Source organism: Sus scrofa, chromosome X (genome assembly GCF_000003025.6).
Source record: "Sus scrofa isolate TJ Tabasco breed Duroc chromosome X, Sscrofa11.1, whole genome shotgun sequence".
NCBI lineage: Eukaryota > Metazoa > Chordata > Mammalia > Artiodactyla > Suidae > Sus > Sus scrofa.
In genome coordinates this window covers 18664845-18685050 of record NC_010461.5, presented here as the reverse complement: position 1 = coordinate 18685050, position 20206 = coordinate 18664845, and the positions used below count along the sequence as shown (strand labels likewise).

General features: G+C 33.9%; 1 long non-coding RNA gene across 1 annotated transcript in view; it reads left to right on the top strand.

Moving 5' to 3' along the window:
- LOC110257826 overlaps positions 1-20206 on the top strand; it is a 98506-nt gene that overhangs the window by 30933 nt on the left and 47367 nt on the right. Inside the window, exon 3 of the long non-coding RNA XR_002340834.1 lies at positions 2583-2818. This is a non-coding gene — a long non-coding RNA (uncharacterized LOC110257826). The remainder of the gene's footprint in view (positions 1-2582; positions 2819-20206) is intronic.

Below are 20206 nucleotides of genomic sequence, written 5' to 3'. Positions count from 1 at the left end.
GTAAATACTTTAGGCTTTGAAGGCCGTAGAATCTCTGTTAAAACTACCCAACTCTACCATAATACAAAAGCATAGACAACTCATAAAAGACTGATTGTGTCTGTATTTCAGTAAAACTTTATTTATAAAAACAAGTGTCAAGCATATTTGGTTTGTTTTAATACAATTTTGTTGAGCACAACACTTAAAAATAGCCCTCTTTCTCTGAGGGCTTCCAATCTCAAAGTCAAATACAGTAAATTAATACTAATATGTCTACTGCATTTGAAATGATTAAAAACAAGACCATAAGAAGATTGAAGTATATACCATCAGTTGAAGGTAAAAGAGAAAATATGTTCAGAGACTGAGTAGAGACTGGAAAAAATAATTCTGGCTCTTTCCTGTCAAGACTAAAGAGGGATATGTTAGTTTAGTCAATTTGGAAAAGTGGAACAAGTATGAGGTCAGATTCCAAAGCTGTGTTCTTTGAATTACCTGTGGCCATCAGAGTTTGAATAAGTCATATTATCTCTCAGACCTCCATTTTTTTCATCCATATAATGCAGATAATATCTACCCTGATATGTTCCTCAATGCTGTTGAAGGATTGTATATGTGAAAACCTTCTTTAAGGTAATTTTCAGCTACAGTCTCACTTTAAAAATTCAAAGTGTGGAGGAATCTATAGATCTGATAATTATTTTTTAAGAATTTTACTTGACCCCAATATACTATGAAAACCCCTTGATCATTTCAGTTGCCACTCTCTTGAACTTTTCCATCTTTTTCACATCTTCTTCCAGGAACAATGACGAGAACTAAAACATAATGAAGACTTTCTTTCAAAATACCAGGATATTTTAAGGATTTCAAGTTTTTTATAGGTGTTACCCAAAGTCAATTTGTAGTCATTCTTGCAAAATGAGAAGAAATGGAATGACCTTAAAGCTACTACCTAGACAGCTGTTTCTGCATGAAGGAAATCAAGAGAGGGGAAGGAGCATGAAATAAAGTATCCTCCCTGTCTTTATCAATTGTCATTTTAAGGCTTATTAGCCAAAATTAATTTTTTTAGCTGTAGAAAGGTCAATGTCTGGTACATCATGGTTGCCAAAAAAGAAAGTTGCATGAAGATCTGGTGGTACAAATGATACCTGATCATTTAATATCTATGCTAGAATTAGTTGACAAACAAGGATGGGGTATAAAATTGGAAGAGGGTAAACTAGACAGTAGTGGTACCCAAATGTTTTGCCACTCTGCTTTTTGATAAACATATTTGGCCACATCAGCCCTACAGGTTTTGGCCAGTGCTTTCATTGAACACTAAAAAGATACATGACTCAGCCAAAAAGATACATGACTCAGCCAAAAAGATACATGACATAGAACATTGGTGGTTAAAGCCAGGGCTTTAACCGAGCTAAGTTGACTGAAATCCTGATTAATTCATCCATTCATTCATGCCTCACAACATTTACCTTGGCAAAGCCTGAAGGAAATATTTCAGCAAATTTTATTTTTTTTTAAATCCTGAGTGCCTCTTGTTCATTACACTATCTCAGTGATTTATCTCAGCATATCATAAAGCATCACATTTAAGGGTGTCTTGAAATTATTTTTTTGATTCACCTAATTTCTGGTTCACTCACACCCGCAACTAATTCTTCAAGTTCGTCATTTGAAGAAATATAAAGAAAAAAATGAATTTTTTTTGGTTGTGTTTTTTATCTTACCACTGATATTTTTTACATGTGGAGAAATTTCATTTAATATTAATTCCTCAGCTCAAAACAAAATTCTGATGTTACACCCTTACATCTATAAGTAGACAGTCTCTTTTAGTACAAGATGCTAAACATAAAATGAAAGGAGATGGTCTTATAGAAAACTTCACTAGGGCCCTAGGATCATCTATCTCCAGAAAAGGCAGGTTCAGTAAATATTAATGGAATACTAGTAAGATTCTTTTAACAAAAGGCTACTTAGACTTATATGAATTACTATTTCCCTCTGGTTTAACCATATACATTAGTAGACTGTGTGAGAAAAACTGCTAGGCAGTCTTTATTTTGAAATATGATAAATCTAAATAGAAATATTTTGTCAGCCAGTCCTTAGTTCTTATATTAAAAGGCACACCCAACTTAAATGCTATTCAGTGAGTTTAATAACTAAAGTAGTAAAATGACATAACTTCAGAACAATATCATATATAAAAATGTATTTTGAGATCTGAGGAGACAACCCGAATTCCTATATCTTATAGTCAGTATGTTTGAGTTTTCTGTCTTTGACATTTCACTGTGTATTGACTGTTTTGTCTTATTAAGTTATTAAGCTGGGCATTCTTCTTCTTGTTCCTTACTCAAAAATTTGTCCCAGCCTTCTTTTTTTCTTTTTTTTTTTTCATTTGGGAGTTCAAGGAGCAACAGTTTAGAAGGGCAACTTCACATCTGTTCATTATACTGTCACAGATGCAGCCTAACCAGCATAACCTGGATGGCATATACTTATATACGTCACCTCCATCTTGACTGCAGCATACTTCAGCAACTTAAAAGCATATTAAAATTATAGTGATCTTTGTCACCCCCCAGAAATTCTGCTTCTTGCTGAAGAATACATTACCGGTGATGAAAGACTTACTTCGCTCTTCCTTGAGTGATGCACTGGGGAGATTATCTTGTAAACTGAGTGAAAGGGCTGCCAGACACCATCTCCTAGAAATGCCTGGAAGAGACATGAGCTAAGAGGAAAATAGCAAGTGTTGAAAGAGAGACCTGCCAGCCTGCATCAAATCAACACTCCCAACCTGGGCTCCTCACCTGACTTGGTAAGTTCAGTCTGCTGGCAAATCATACACCATAATTAACTGTCCTTAATTCTGACAAACATTTTATGGGCCCACAGGGTCTGGAGAGAAAATCATTAGCTTCACCAACTAATTTTCAGTTAATCAGCAACAGTTCATTCAACAGAGCACTAATAGGGCAGCCTTGATTAGAAGTATAGGGATATGATATTAATTGGCTTTTTCTAATAGAGATGAGGATGCTAAATAGAAATGACCATCTGTAGCTCTGGTAAGGAAACACTTGTAAAACACTTTTTGAAGGTAAATGATAAAACAAGAATATTTTTAAATTTTTAAAGTCAGTCTACAAACTATTTTGTGTTTCTTTTGTCATTATTTCTTTGATTTTTTTCCCTTCAGAAACAAAAAACTTTTTTGAAAAATATTTTTTAAGTGACATATACAAATGGTAAAGATATGCGCTCTTCAACCACATCTTTTAGGTTTTGACTTGGGGACACAGTTTAGGAATATTGAATATATGTGGTGATAAAATCTATATATATATGTATATTTGTGTATATTTATATCCTAGCAGACCACTGAATAAATGGAATTTCCTGGGCCAAGTCACTTGATAGAAAGGCAGTCTTCATGGCTGTTATTTATTAGATATGTCCAAAAAATTTAAATGGAAATTAAATAGCATTTATTCATAGCTTTGAATTAGAGTGTAGGAGAAATCACCTACTCAGTAAAAATGCAGTCTGAATTTTATTTACTATTGTAAAATCTCAGTTAACTAAAGTACTTCAAAAATGGAGGATTTAGTTAATTTTTCTACAAATTAAAATTTAGGTATAATCCCCCTTATTTCTAATTCCTATTTTTGAAATGTCTTCTGAAATAAAATGAAATATTTTCTTACCTTAGTAAGTTGAGTATAGGGAATATAATTGAATCATAGATCATTTAGGATTTTCACTAGGGTCATCCAGAAAATCGATTCTCATGTTCTAATAGAATAGAGATAGGGATAGAAGGAGGGTTTAATTGAGTAGAAATTTTACTTTGACCCTAGGACAATTAGGCATGGTGTATCTCTCTCTCTCTCTCCCCCCACCCTTCCTTTCTTCCCCCCTCCCTCTCCTCTCTTAACTAAATCTCTGATATAAACTTGTTTTATTTGCCTTCCCCTCTGGTTTCTATTAATGGATTATTAAAAAGTATTTTGAAAGTTTCTTTAAGATTCTTTTAAATTAATAAAAACATCAATTTGTAGTTCCAAAAGAAAATATTTCTACGTCTCAATATCCACATAAAAAAAGTAAAACAGCCCCCTATAATACTGTATAGCATATTTGAAAGTTGACGGAGCAGTAATTCAACTCACAGCAGTTAACACATAACATATAACAGATAAACCTAATCATCTGTTAAGATCCTTTCTAACTGTAGCAGTTAAAGTCCAGGATAAAATACTAGCTCTATCTTTTTACCTAACAGAATTCATGATTTCTGTTGAATTAATGAGGTTTTCATTTCTGTTAACTCCTGAAAGAATAAATGATGCAGGTCAGATTCACTATCGTGGCATTGAGCTAATGTAGCCCTGTCCCTGACTAAAAACACACATTAATGCAGCCCTGCCCATAAGAACACATATTCTATTAAGAATATGAATCAAAATAAAATTATCTTCATATCAGGATATTTAGCACAACTATAAGAAACTGCTAGCTGAAGATAATAAAAATAAATAAACATAAAATATCTGAATAAAAATATAAAACTTGATCTAAAATATACATTGAGAACCTTACATGAACTCTAGATAAGTATTTTGATCAAGTTTTAAATTTTATTACAAGTTATTTCCAACAACCACATGAAAAAATGCTCAATATCCCTGATTATTAGAGAAATAATAATGCAAAATAAATAAAATAAAATAAAAATGCAAATCAAAAAAAAGCCAACCACCCAGTGGAAAAATGGGCAAAAGACCTGAATAGACATTTCTCCAAAGAAGATATACAGATGGCCAACAAACACATGAAAAAACGCTCAACATCGCTGGTTATAAGAGAAATGCAAATCAAAACTACCACGAGATACCACCTCACCCCAGTCAGAATGGCCATCATTAATAAGTCCACAAATAACAATTGGTGGAGGGGGTGTGGAGAAAAGGGAACCCTCCTGCACTCTTGGTGGGAATGTAAGCTGATAAAACAACTATGGAGAACACTATGGAGGTACCTTAGAAAACTATACATAGAACTACCATATGACCCAGCAATCCCACTCTTGGGCATATATACAGACAAAACTTTCCTTAAAAAAGACAGATACACCCGCATGTTCATTGCAGCACTATTCACAATAGCCAAGACATGGAAACAACCCAAATGTTCATCAATAGACCATTGGATTAGGAAGATGTGGTATACATGCACAATAGAATACTACTCAGCCATAAAGAAGAACAAAATAATGCCATTTGCAGCAACATGGATGGAACTTGAGACTCTCATACTGAGTGAAGTAAGTCAGAAAGAGACAAATACCATATGATACCACTTATATCTGGAATCTAACATAAGGCACAAATGAACCTTTCCACAGAAAAGAAAATCATGGACTTGGAGAATAGCCTTGTGGTTGCCTAGGGGGAGGGAATGGGATGGATTGGGAGCTTGGGGTTAATAGATGCAAACGATTGCTTTTGGAATGGATTAGCAAAGAGATCCTGCTGTTTGGTACTAGGAACTATGTCTGGTCACTTATGATGGAGCATGATAATGGGATAAAAAAATGTATACATTTATGTATAACTGGGTCACTATGCTGTACAGTAGAAAAAAATTGTATTGGGGAAATAACAATAAAAATAAGTAAATAAATAAAAACAAAAAATAAAAACACAACTTCATAAGTCAACTATATATTCAAGTGAAATTTTTGAAGAAAAAAAAAGCGAATTATTTCCAAAACACATTGAACATTTGAAGCCAAAAGAAGTTTTGAGAATTTCACCCCAAATTATATAAAACAACAAGAAATTACCTGACCATAAATCACTATTTTTTTATATTATAATGATTTTTATTTTTTCCATTATAGCTGATTTACAGTGTTCTTTCAATCTTCTATTGCACAGCAAGGTGATCCAGTCACATACATGTATACATAATTAACAATAAAAAATAGTGAAAAAAAGAACACTGACATAATTGGAAATTAAAATATGTACTCTTAGGTCCTCTAAATTAAGAGATAATCAGAATGAAAAAAATCTGTAAATGTACAACCAAATACAATGAAAATTCCTCATGATAACAGTTGTGAAAGGCAAATAAAACAATTCTTAGGTGTATTTATAGCTTTACATGTGCTTATTTTTTGAAAGCTTTCAAAAATAAGAATTCAGAAATTTTTATTGTGGTATAAATGATGTAAAACATTATTTAAGTTTCAGCTGTACAATGTGATTTAATATTTGTATATGTTGTGAAATGTTAATCACAGTAAGTCTAGTTAATATCCTTTACCATATATAGTTAGGAAAAAACTTTTTTGTGATAAAGACTTGCAACTTTCAAATGTGTTATATACAGTATTATTAACCATTGTGACCATGTTGTACATTATATCCTCACATCTTGTTTATTTTATAACAGGATGTTTGTATCTTTTCAATACCTTCACCCATTTTACCCATACCCACTCTGCACCTCCAGCAGCCAATAATCTGTTCTTTTTATCTATGAGCTCGTTTTTTTGTTCTGATTCCACATATAAATTAGATCATATGGTAGTTGTCTTTCTCTATCAGATTGATTTCACTAAGATTAATGCCCTCAAGGTCCATCCATGTTGTTGCAAATGGCAAGATCTCCTTATTTTTAAATGGCTGAATAATATTCTATATATATATATCACAACTTCTTTATCCATTCATCTATCAATTGTTGTTTCCATATCTTGGCTGTTATAAAAGATACTGCTATGAACATGGAAGTGCAGGTGTTTTTTCAAGTTAGTGTTTTCATTTCCTTTGTATATATTCCCGGAAGAGGAATTGCCAAATCATATGGTAGTCCTATTTAGTTCTATTTTTAATTTGAGGGGATCTTCCATATTCTTTTCTATAGTGGCTGTACCTGTTAACAATCCTATCAAAAATGCACAAGATTTCCCTTTTTTTCCACACCTTCACCAGTGTTTGTTATCTAGCATCTTATTGGTAATAGCCATTCTAACAGGCATGAAGTGATATCTCCTTGTGGTTTTGAATAGCACTTCTCTAATGACTAGTTACGTTGAACATATTTTCATATACCTGTTGGCCGTTTGTATATCTTCCCTGGAAAATAGTTTATTCAGGTCATTTGTCCATTTTTAATTGGATTATTTGGGGGTTTTTCTTTGATGTTGAATCATATATATTCCTTATATATTTTGAACATTTAACCCTTATCAGATAGTTTGCAAATGTTTTTCCCATCCTGAAATTATCTTTTCATTTTGGTAAGAAGCTTCTTAGTTTCATGCATCTCAATTCTCTGTTTTTTTATTTTAGTACTTGAGCTTTATTTATTTTTTTCTTTTTTCCCCCTCTTTCTTTTTGCTTTTTTTTTTTTTTTTTTTTTTTGGCTGCACCTGTGGCATATGGAAGTTCCCAAGCTAGAGGCTGAATCAGAGCTGCATCTGCCAGCCTACACCACAACTTGTGGCAATGCTGGATCTTTAGCCCACTGAGTGAGATCAGGGATCAAACCTGCATCCTCACAGACATTATGTCAGGTTCTTAACCCTCTGAGCCACAACAGGAACTCATATTACTTGAGTTTTAGGTATCAGCCAAAAATCATTATTAAAACCCATGTTAAGAAGTTTTTTCCCATTATTTTCTTATATGAGTTTCATGGTTTTGGGTCTTACATTTAAGCCTTTAATAAATTTGAGTTAACTCTTGGAAGTAGTGTAATATATGGGCCTAGTTTCATTTCTATTTTTTTTTGCATGTGAATATCTAATTTTCCCAGTGCCATTTATAGAAGAGACTGTATTTCTTCCATTGAGTATTCTTCACTCATTATCATGTATTACTTTACCTTATTAGCCTGTGTTTATTTCTGGGCTCTCAGTTCTGTTCCATTGTTCCACGTGTCTATTTTTATTCCAGCACCATACTGTTTTGATAACTATAGCTTAGTAATATAGTTTGAAATCAGGGAGCATGATGCCTCCAATTTTCTTCTTTCTCATGACTGCTTTGGCTATTCAGTGTCTTTTGTAGTTCCATACAAATTTTAGGATTGTTTATTCTACTCTTGTGAAAAATGCCATTGGAATTTGGATCAAAATTGCATTTCACCTATAGATTTCTTTGAATATTATGAACCTTTTAATAACATTAGTTCTTCCAATCCATGAGCATGAGATATCTTTATCATTATGTAGTGCCCCTCTTTATCTCATATTACAGTCTTTGTTTTAAAGTCTATTTTGTCTGATAGAAGTAAAGCTACCTGAGCTTTCTTTTGGTTTCCATTTGTTTGGAATATCTTTTTCCATCCCTTCACTTTCAGTCCATAGTATCATATATATGCAGTGAGTCTTTTGTAGGCAGCGTAAAGGTGGGTCTTGTTTTTTAATCCATATAGCCACCCTATGTCTTTTTATTAAAGATTTTAGTCCATTTACATTAAAGCAATTATTGATAGGTTTGTTGTTATTACTATTTTTAAAATTGTTTTCTGGTTGTTTTGTAGTTCTTTTCTGCTTCCCTTACTTCATTTATGACTACATTTAGTGGTATGCTTAGATTTCTTTCTCATGCTCTTCTGTGTATCTATCACAGTTTTTTGTTTGTTTGTTTTTGTTTTTTGTGGTTACCATGAAACTTATATATAACAACCTATATTTATAACAGTCTATTTTAAGTTGATAAGAACTTAATTTGGGAGTTCCCATCATGGTGCAGTGGAAATGAATCTGACTAGGAACCATGAGGTTGCAGGTTCAATCCCTGGCCTCGCTAAGTGGGTTAAGGATCTGGCATTGCCGTGAGCTGTGGTGTAGGTCACAGATGCGGCTCTGATCTGTCATTGCTGTGGCTGTGGCATAGGCTGGTGGCTACAGCTCCAATTAGACCCCTAGCCTGGGGACTTCCATATGCCGCAAATGCGGCTGTCGAAAAGACAAAAAGACAAAAAAAATTTAAAGAAAAGAACTTAAATTTGTATTCATATGTTCTACATTTTACTCCCCCCCTTTATGTTTTTTTTTTTTCTAATTAGGGTCACACCTGCAGAATATGAAAGTTCTCAGGCCAGGGTGGAATTGGAGCTGTAGCTGCCTGCCTAAGCCACAGCCACAGCAATGCCAGATCCAAGCCATATACAACCTATGCCATAGCTTGCAGCAACACTGGATCCTTAACACACTGAACAAGGCCAGGGATTGAACCCACATCCTCAGTGATACTAGTTAGGGCTTTAGCCCACTAAGCCACAGTGGGAACTCTGCTGCTTATGTTTTATGTTTTTGATGTTGTCTTTTTATTTTGTGTATGTCAACTATTTATTGGAGTTACAGTTATTTTTACTACTTGTGTCTTTTAACCTTCATACTAGCTTTATAAGTGTTTGATCTACTACTTTTATTATATATTTATCTTCACCAGTGAGATTTATACTTTCATATATTATCTTATTATTAGTTAGCACCCTTTCTTTCCAGCTTAAAGACATCCCTTTAACATTTCTTGAAAGGCTAGTTTAGTGGTGATGAACTCTTTAGTGTTTGTAGGGAAACTATCTCTTCTTCAATTATAAATGAAAACTTTGCTATGTAGAGTATTCTCAGTTGGAAAGGTTTTTTTTTCCTTTCATCCTTTTAAACATATGATGCCACTCCTGTCTTGCCTGCAGAGTTTCTGCTAAAAAATCTGCTGATACCCTTATAAGGGTTCCCTTGTACATAACAAGATACAGTTCTCTTGCTGCTTTTAATTTTCTCTCCTTATGTCCTTAACTTTTGACATTTTAATTATATCATGTCTTGATGTAGATCTCTTTGAATTCATCTTATTTGGAATTCTTTGAATTTTGTGGATCTGGATGTCTTTTCACTTTTCCAGGTTAGGGAAGTTTTTAGCCAATATTTCCTCAAATAAATTTTCTGCCCTTTTGTCACTCTCTTCTCCTTCTGGGACCCCTATAATGTGAATGTCAGTACACTTGATGTTGTCCCATTAGTTCATTCTATAAAGTGTGTGATGATGTCCTTTTGTGGTTTTTATTTCTATTTCCCTAATGATTGGGAATGTTGAGCATCTTTTTATGTGCCTGTTTACCACATTGATGTACCCTGTGGGAAAAAATGTCTACTTAGTCATTCTACCCATTTTAAAAAATTGGATTGTTTGGGTTTTTTGTTGTTTTTCAGTTGTATACATTTTTATAGATATATATTTTTTGGATATTAGCCCCTTATCTGATACTGGTTTGAAAAATCTTCTCCCATTCTGTAGATTTTCCTATCCTTTTGTTAACTATCCCTTTTGCTGTGCAGAAGCTTTTTATGTAGTCCTATTTGTTGATTTTTTTGCTTTTGGCATGATAACCAAAAAGTCTTGCCAAAACCAATGTCAAGGAGCTTCTTCCCTACATTTTCTTCTAGAAGTTTTATGGTTCCAGGTCTTACGTTTAAGTCTTTTCTCTATTGCAGCATGATTTGTTAAAGAGACTATCCTTTTCCCATTGGATATTCTGGGCTCCCTAGTTGAGTATTAGTTGACTCTTGCCAGGATTTAATTCTGGGCTCTTTATTCTGTTCCATTGGTCTTTAGGTCTACTTTTGTGCCAGTATCATACTTTTTTTTATTACTATGGCTTTGTAGAATACTTTGAAATCGGGAAGTATGTTATTTTTTCTCCAGATTGCTTTGGCTATTTGGGGCCTTTGTGATTCCACACAAATTTTAGGATTGTTTTTCTATTTATGCATAGAGTATTTTTTTGTATTTTGATAGGGATTGCATTGAATCTGTAGATAGCTTTCAGTGGTATAGACATTTTTGCAATATTAATTCTTCTAATCCATGAACACAGGTTGTCTTTCAATTTGTGTCTTGTTCTATTTCTTTCATCAAAGTCTTGTAGTTTTCATCGCACAGATCTTTCACTACCTCAATTAAATTTATTCATTAATATTATATTGTTTTGATGCTACTGTTCATGGGGTAGTTTTATTTCTTTTTCAGATGTTTCATCATTAGTGTAAAAGAAAGCAAGCAACTGATTTCTATATGTTGATTTTATATTCTGCAACTTAACTGAAATCATTGATTAGTTCCAGTGGTTTTTTGGTTGGCTCTTTGAGATTTTCTATATATAGGATCATATCAGCAAATAGTGATAATTTTACTTCTTTTCCAATTTGGATGCCTTTTATTTCATTGTCTTGCCCAATTGTTATAGTTAGGACTTCTGGCACTATATTGAATAGGTATGCTGGGAGTGGGCATCAATGCCTTGTTCCTGATCTTAGAGGAAAAGCTTTCAATTTTTGTCTATTAATTACAAGCCGTGGGTTTTTCATATAAAGCTTTTACCATGTTGAGGTACATTCCTTCTATAACCATTTTATTGAGTTTTTATCAGAAATGGGTTTCAGATCTTGTCAAATTCTTTTCCTGTGTTTATTGAGATGAACATGTGATTTTTTTTTTAATGGCCACATCCATGGCATATGGAAGTTCTCAGACCAGGGACTGAATCTAAGCTGCAGCTACAACAGCTGCAGCAATGCCAGATCCTTTAACCCACTGTGCCAGGTTGGGGACTGAACCCACAACTCCGGAGTGACCCAAGCTACTGCAGTTGGGTTCTTAACCCACTGCACCACACCAGGCACTCTGTACATGTTATTTTTATCTTTCATTTTATTAATGTGATGTATTACATTTATTGCATTGCATAAACTGAATCATCCTTGCATCCCAGGGATAAGTTTCACTTTGTCATGGTATGTAACTCTTAAATGTGTTCTTGAATTTGGTCTAATAATACTTGGTTAAGAAATTTTACATCTGTATTCATCAGGGATGTTAGTCTATAGTTTTATTTTCTTAGAGTGTCTTTATTTGGTTTTGGTGTGAAGGTAATACTAGCCTCATAGAATGAGTTTGGAAGTGTTCCCTCCTCCTCAGTATTTTGAGTTTGAGCAGGATTGGTATTAATTCTTAAAATGTTAGAATTTACTAGTGAAATCATAAATTAAAAAAATTTTTCACCAAATGTGATGTCCACAGTATCTTGCATGTTTGAAGTTCAAAGGGGTGATACTGCCTTTTATTGGCAAACAGTTCAACAAAAGAACCTCTTTACATACAAAAGAATGAAAGTTCAACAAGAATTTTGTCAGTTAAGGAGTTCCCACTGTGGCACAGTGGAAACGAATCTGACTAATATCTGGGAGGACGTGGGTTCAATCCCCAGCCTTGCTTAGTGAGCCAGGGATCCAGGATTGCCCTGAGCTGTGGCGTAGTTCACAGAAGCAGCTTGGATCCTGCATGGCTGTGGCTGTGGTGTAGGCTGGCAGCTGTAGCTCCAATTCAACCCCTAGCCTGGGGAATTCCATATGCCATGGGAGCTGCCCTAAAAAGCAAAAAAAAAAGTTTGTCAATTAAAACAGATGTTAGACTCTAGTACAGTCTAATCTTACTGGATACATTTGCTTCATCCTGATTAGTTACCTATTCAAAGCTTTTTCTTAGTTTACCAGGTTATAAATTCACCTTTCTTAACATCACACTCAGTTACCTGCAGATCCTATATCAATAATTTATGTTTGGCATTTTAGATCAAAGTGAGTAGTTTTGTTTTGTTTTTCTTTGTTTTTCTTTTATTTATGTGTATATTTTTTTCTACTGTACAGCATGGTGACACAGTTACACTTATATGTATACATTCCTTTTTCTGACATTACATGTTCCATCATAAGTGACTAGGTGGAGTTCCCAGTACTACACAGCAGGATTCCATTGCTAATCCATCCCAAAGGCAACATTAAAGAGATATTAAATAGAGACCTGTTTCCATTTTCATATTTTTTTCTCAAAAGGAGAATTTCCAAACAAATATACACCCATTGCTTTTAAGTGCCATTTTTCTTTAAATTTAACTTTACACTGTATCTGTAGATATCAAACTATGGATAACTTATACATTATTTTAAATGTATGCATAAATTTTCTTTCAATTAAAGAAATTTCTCTTTTAGAGTCCTGATTATTAAGAGCACAATCCAATATTTAGAGTCTTTTTAATAATGTATACTAAGTAGAAAAAGATATATCATTTTGATGTTAGTGAAATTTTCTTTGACATTTACCTACAACCTGAAATGGAAACTCAATATAGAAAGTTATAATTATCAGAGTGATTGTTTTAAGGTTTAATTGTGTCAGTGGTTATTATTTCATATATATATATATATATATATCAACAAAAGATTCATATCTTATAATATGTACTTTAAAACTGTAACCCTAGATTTTGTTTGGAGGTGGTCTAGGTGAAATTCTGTTTGTAATGTTAGTTTCTTCCAGCCAGAGACCATCAGGAACACACTTACAGTTGAACAAAGTTGGGCTTATTGGCTCTGTGATGAAGAAAATAGTATATCATGAGGATATGATGACAGAAGACAGAAACCACAAGGCATCCCTGTAAGAGGGTATCAGAAGGACCTGGTATAGGATATGGGCTTTTGTTTAATTTTTGGGGTATGTTCAAGGAAATATGATTGTCCTATGGATTGGTTGCTTTCGGAAGGCAAGATAAATTCTGTTTATGATCTTAATAATTTTATCTATGAGGTGGGCATTCTAAATGATAAATTTGGGGCTAGTAGAAAACAAATAAAATTGCATTTATTGGTTGGATACATGATACATCATGATACATGATACAGAGCTGAACATAAATGAAACTAAGAGTAAGGAGCTCTTGTGATTGTGGCATGTATCTCAAAAGGGAAACAAAGATTTAGGAATGGAGAGTATAAGTCTTTGTTATTGAGTCAGTGGTTCAAAGGACTTAGTATGGTTCAATCCAGACAACTGAAGCTATATCCTTTCTGCTGAAACTTGAATTGTATCCAGTCATAGCCCAATAGCATCTGTTCTTGTAGCCATGAATTGAGTGCCTTGTCACAAGCCATTAATATTTGTGATAATGCACAAAATATCATCTACTCTATGAATGTGTCCCAAGTAGATGGCTGCTGCATTGCAGGAGAAAATCTTATGATCATACTTATTAATATCAATTTCTCTGTTGATTATATATCATGCTCAGAAGCACTACTGACTATAATTATTATTTTCTTTTCATGCTTCTATGCCACAGTTTGACCACTGGGAACCTGTTTAGATTGGCTCTCTTTAACTGCCCCAGAATTTTTGAAAGCATCCTTGCTTTCTTACAAGAAAATAATTCAGACCACACTTTATTTTTCTCTAACCTATTACCAGAGTTGACTAAAGATTTTCATTCATACTCTACTAACAAATCTATTACATATGATGCTAGGTATACATGCAATCGGAATTCCACCAAATTTCAGAATGGGCAATTTGAAATCACTGAGTTTTGTCATCAGTGTTGTCTTCATTTGATTGTGGTTTTCAATTACTCTAATCCTTGCATTTTAATTATAAATACTGTCTATTTATTCATCATTATTAATTTAGCCTGGGAATAGTTGTTTGTTCACCTTACAGTAAGGGATACATATTTGCATCAACAATATTTTTGATGCATAATTTTCCAATAACTAGGTATCTTTAAAATGTGTATGCATTGAAGTCTAAGCATAAATTCATTAATCCCTCATTTTTGAAGCAGCTATATTCCTAAACTTCAAAAATGTACAGACTATAAAAAACATGTTTAAAACTCATTTTTTGAAAGTTAATAAGTGACTCATATGTTGTCAACAATAATTTTGCTACAGATTATTTGTTTTGTTTCCCTACCTTTCTTGATTATCATGGTTATCATTTTTTATATCATTATCATTTTTCCTTTAGAAAGTAGGAAAAAGTAATAAAGATGGATTGTAGACCAAAAAAAAGCTTAAAATTAGTGAAATTGCCCTCAACTGGAAACTCAGAAATACCAGAGTATATTGGGTGATTTTATTTCGTAAAATGTGCATATCACTCCCCCAGTAGCAATCCTGGTAGGGTAGGCATGTGTATTACAAAAACTTTCTCTCTGTATTGCTCTTTCTCACCTCATCTTCTTTCCTACCTATCCAAACTTGAGAATCTAGACCTCTAGTCTCTAAAGGTAATGAACAGATGTTGCTCAATGGGAGCAAAGACTTAGCAATATATGATACTTTTACAAAGAAGAGAAAGCCCATTGACCATTTCTATACCTTCAGGCCATAGGATATTTCAGAGCATACACCTGATGCCACAGATCAACCTAAAGACTGTTAAGGTTTCTTTGGCTTCTCTCTATGACTCAGTGACCTTTCTAATAGGTACTGCACTATGGATCAGTTACCATGGAGGAAAGAAGTATCCCTGTAGCCGAATGCTACTCAGAATGGTGCAACTAGAAGGAATAAGTAATGGGGTGCTTTTTCCTCCTCGTAGTCATTTTGTAGAAGTATTGGTCTTCAGAACATGTAGACTGCCCCTTGTGGATTTTTTTATGTCTCCATATATTCAATATTACAGAGGTATTAGCTCCATTTTGTCCTGTAATATGAGTTATTGGACATAGAAACAATTATAATATCTCAGTAGTGTATACACAATTAGGATTTGATTCATTTTTGATATTCTGACCCCACCTGGTCTTACTCACATATCACGTATCTGTTGTTGGGTTGGGTAGCTTGCTGAACTCAACTGAACACTCTCATGTGTTTAAAGGTCAACAGGTCAACTAGAGTTTGACTGATTAAGAATATGGTGTCTGTGGTAGTCCAACTTCACACTGTGGGTCTGTGAGTTGGCTACAAATGTTTCTCATCTTCCAGCTTTGTACACTGAACTAACCAGGGTATGGCCCCTTTATGACAATGGCAGAGGCACAAAAGGCCAAGGTCTAGGATTGGAATTGGCTGACCATTACTTCTTTCTCAGTCTTTTGGCCAGAGCAAGTCATCTGACCAAAGTTAAAGGGTGAGGAGATATGATTCACCTCTTTAGGGAGAGGAGGTACAAAGTCATACTGAAGAGCATGAATAGAGAAATAAGAGACAGTGAAGAACTGGGACAATAAATGACATCTGCTACAAACCTCTTGGATTTTCTGAGCATAGCATGTAATACACAGGAAAAAAACCCTAAAGTATTAATTTATGTCCTGATTCAGGAGTGAGGATCTCAATCAGAAAAGAAAGATACTGAACTGATAAAAATCCTTGGGTTTACTAGCAGCCAGAAGAATTGAATATATGCTTTCCACCTACTAATCAGGTAACTTTGAACAAGTTGATTTATCTGAGGAATAATCTTCCCAACTAAACAATGATGAATGTAATAACACCCAACTCCAGGAGTTGTTTAAGGATCAAACGAGATAATGCTTGAAAGTTTTTTAGCACAACTATATTCACATGGTAGGAATTCAGAGGTTAATATCTATAATTTTTTCTCTCTTTATTCATCTTTCCTTCTCATTTTCTTCTTCTCCCTGCTTTATTTTTCCCCCCTTTTCAATTCAACTTCTTTAGAATTTATTTCCAATTCTTTTTTTTTTTGTCTTTTTAGGGCTGTACCTGTGGCAAATGGAGGTTCCCAGGCTAGAGGGCAAATCAGAGATGTAGCTGCCAGCCTACACTACAGCCACAGCCACAGCAACTCAGGGATCCAAGCTGCATCTGCGACCTGCACCACAGCTCAGGGCAATGCCGGATCCTTAATCCACTGAGCAAGGCCAGGGATCAAACCTGTATCCTCATGGATACTAGTCAAATTTGTTTCCACTGAGCCATGATGGGAACTCCTTATTTCCAATTATTATACTCATTCTTTAACCAGCTCATTTTACATAAAATATATTTAAGATCTCACTAAAGCATTTTTCTTTTTTTCAGTCATATATATTATATATGATGTATGATATATATTGATTATATTTATATAATTATTATATAATTATAATTAATATATATAATAATTATATATAATATAATATATTATCTTCCATCATGGTATATCCCAGGTGATTGGGTATAGTTCCCTGTGCTATAAAGTAGGACCTTGTTGTATGTCTGTTCTAAATGTAATAGTTGGCATCTATTAACCCCAAGCTCCCAGTCAGTCCCACTCCTTCCCTCCTCCATCTCAGCAACCACAAGTCTGTTCTCCATGTCTGTGAGTCTGTTTCTATTCTGTACATAGACTGACTTGTGCCATATTTTAGAATTCACATATAAGTGATTTCATATGCTATTTGTCTTTCTCTTTCTGATTTACTTCACTTAGTATGAGAGTCTGTAGTTGCATCCATGTTGCTGCAAATGGCATTATTTTGTTCTTTTTATGGCTCAGTAGTATTCCATTGTGTATATATGTACTACATCTTCTTAATCCATTCATCTGGCAATGGACATTTGGGTTGTTTCCATGTCTTAGCTTTTGTGAAAAGTGCTGCAATGATTATAGTGGTACATGTATCTTTTCAAGTTATAGTTTTGTCTGGATATGTGTCCAGGAGTGGGATTGTTGGATCATATAGCGGTTCTATTTTTAGTTTTCTGAGGAACCTCCATATGGTTTTCCATGTATTCAAATGTACTAATTTACATTCCCACCAGCAGTGTAGGAGGGTTCCCTTTTCTCCACACCCTCTCCAGCATTCGTTATTTGTAGACTTATAATGATGGCCATTCTGACTGGCGTGAGGTGGTGCCTCATAGTAGTTTTGATTGGCATTTCTGTAATAATTCGTGATGTTGAACATCTTTTCCTGTGCTTACTGGCCATCCATATGGCTACTTTGGAGAAATGTCTGTTTAGGTCTTCTTCCCATTTTTCAATTGGGTTGTTCATTTTTTGTTGTTGAGTTGTATGAGTTGTTTGTATATCTTGGAGATTAAGCCTTTGTCAGTTGCATCAGTTGTGAATATTTTCTCCCAATATGTAGGTTGTCTCTTTGTTTTGTTATGATTTCCTTTGCTCTGTATAAGCTCGTAAGTTCGATTAGGTCCCATTGGTTTATATTTGCTTTTATTTCTATTGCCTTGGCGACTGACCTAAGAAAATATTGATAAGTTTTTGCCTACATCCTCTTCCGGTTTTATGGTGTTATGTCTTATGTTTAAGACTTTAAGCCATTTTGAGTTTATTTTTGTGCATGTTGTAAGAGTGTGTTCTAGTTTCATTGATTTACATGCAGCTGTCCATTTTTCCTGGCACCATTTTCTGAAGAGACTATCTTTTTCCCACTTTATATTCTTGCCTCCTTTGTCAAAGATTAATTGACCATAGCTGTCTGCATTTATTTCTGGGCTCTCTGTTGTGTTCCATTGATCCATATATCTGTTTTTGTACAAGTACCACACTGTCTTGATTACTATAGCTTTGTGATATTGTATGAAGTCTGGGAGAGTTATGCCTCCTGCTTCATTTTTTTCCCTCAGGATTGCTTTGGCAATTCTGGGTCTTTTATGTTTCCATATAAATTTTGTGGTTATTTTTTCTAGATCTGTGAAAAATGTCATGGGTAATTTGATAGACATCACATTAACTGTGTAGATTGCTTTTGGTAGTATGGATATTTTAACAATTATTAATTCTTCTAATTCAGGAGCATGGGATATCTTTCGATTTATTTGAATCCTTTTTAAATTTCCTTTATTATGTTTTATAGTTCTCAGTGTATAAGTCTTTCACCTCCTTGCTCAAGTTTATTCATAGGTATTTTATTTATTTATTTATTTTTGGTATGATTTTAAAAGGTATTTTTTATATTCCTTTTCTAATATTTCATTGTTAGTATACAGAAATGCAACCAGTTTCTGAATGTTAATCTTGTATCCTGCTACTTTGCTAAATTCATATATCAGTTAAAAAGTAGTGTGGAGTTCTCAGGGTTTTCTAAATCATGTCATCTGCATATAGTGACAATTCTACCTCTTCTCTTCATATTTGGATACCTTTTATTTCTTCTGATTGTCTGATTGCTGTGGCTAGGACCTCCAATACTATGATGAATCAAAGTGGTCACACTGGGCATCCTTGTCTTTTTCCAGATTTTAGCAGGAAGACTTTCAGCTGTTCTCTGTCAAGTATTATATTGGCTGTGGGTTTGTCATAAATAGCTTTTATCATGTTGAGATATGTTCCCTCTATACCCACTTTGGTAAGATTTATCATGAATGGATGTTGAATTTTGTCAAATGCTTTTTCTGCATCTATTGAGATGATCATGTGGGTTTTGACTTTTCTTTTGTTAACGTGGTGTATGATGATTGATTTGCATATGTTGAACAATCCTTGTGAACTTGGGATGAAGCCCACTTTGTCATGGTGTATGATCTTTTTTATATGTTGTTGGATTCGGTTGACTAAAATTTTTTGAGAATTTCTGTCTATATTCATCAAAGATATTGGCCTATAATTTTATTTTTTGGTAGTATATTTGTCTGGTTTTAGTATTAAGGTGATGGTGGCTTCCTGGAATTTCTCTGGGAGTATTCCTTCTTCAGTCTTTTGGAAGAGTTTAAGAAGGATGGATATAAGTTCTTCTTTGTATGTTTGGAAGAATGTGCCTATGAAGCTACCTGGTCCTGTTCTTTTGCCTATAGAGTGGTTTTTTTTTTTAATTACTTATTCAATTTCATTTCTAGTGATCAGTCTGTTAAAATTATCTGTTACTTCTTGATTCAGTTTTGTGGGCTGCATGTTTCTTCTTTTTCTTTTTTTCCAGTTTTATTTCTATATAATTGACATATATCACTATATAAGTTTAAGGTGTATGCATAATGGTTTGACTTACATATATTGTGAAATGATTACTGCAATTCTCAAAAAGAAAAAAAGAAACTTTTTTTTTTGCCTTTTAATGAGAACTCTTAGGATTTACTCTCTTAACTTTCCTATATATCATAGAACAGTATTAACTATAGTCATCACATTGTACATTATATCTCTAGTACTTATTTATTTTATAATTGGAAGTTTGTACCTTTTGACCACCTTCCTCCATTTACCCCTCACCTCACATTCAACATCTGATTACCAGAAATCTGATCTCTTTCTTTGAGGGTTTTGTTGTTGTTATTCGACATAAAAGCAAGATCATACGATGTTTCTGTTTCTCTGTCTGAATTATTTTACTTAACATAATGCCCTTAAGGTCCATCCATGTTGTTGCAAATAGC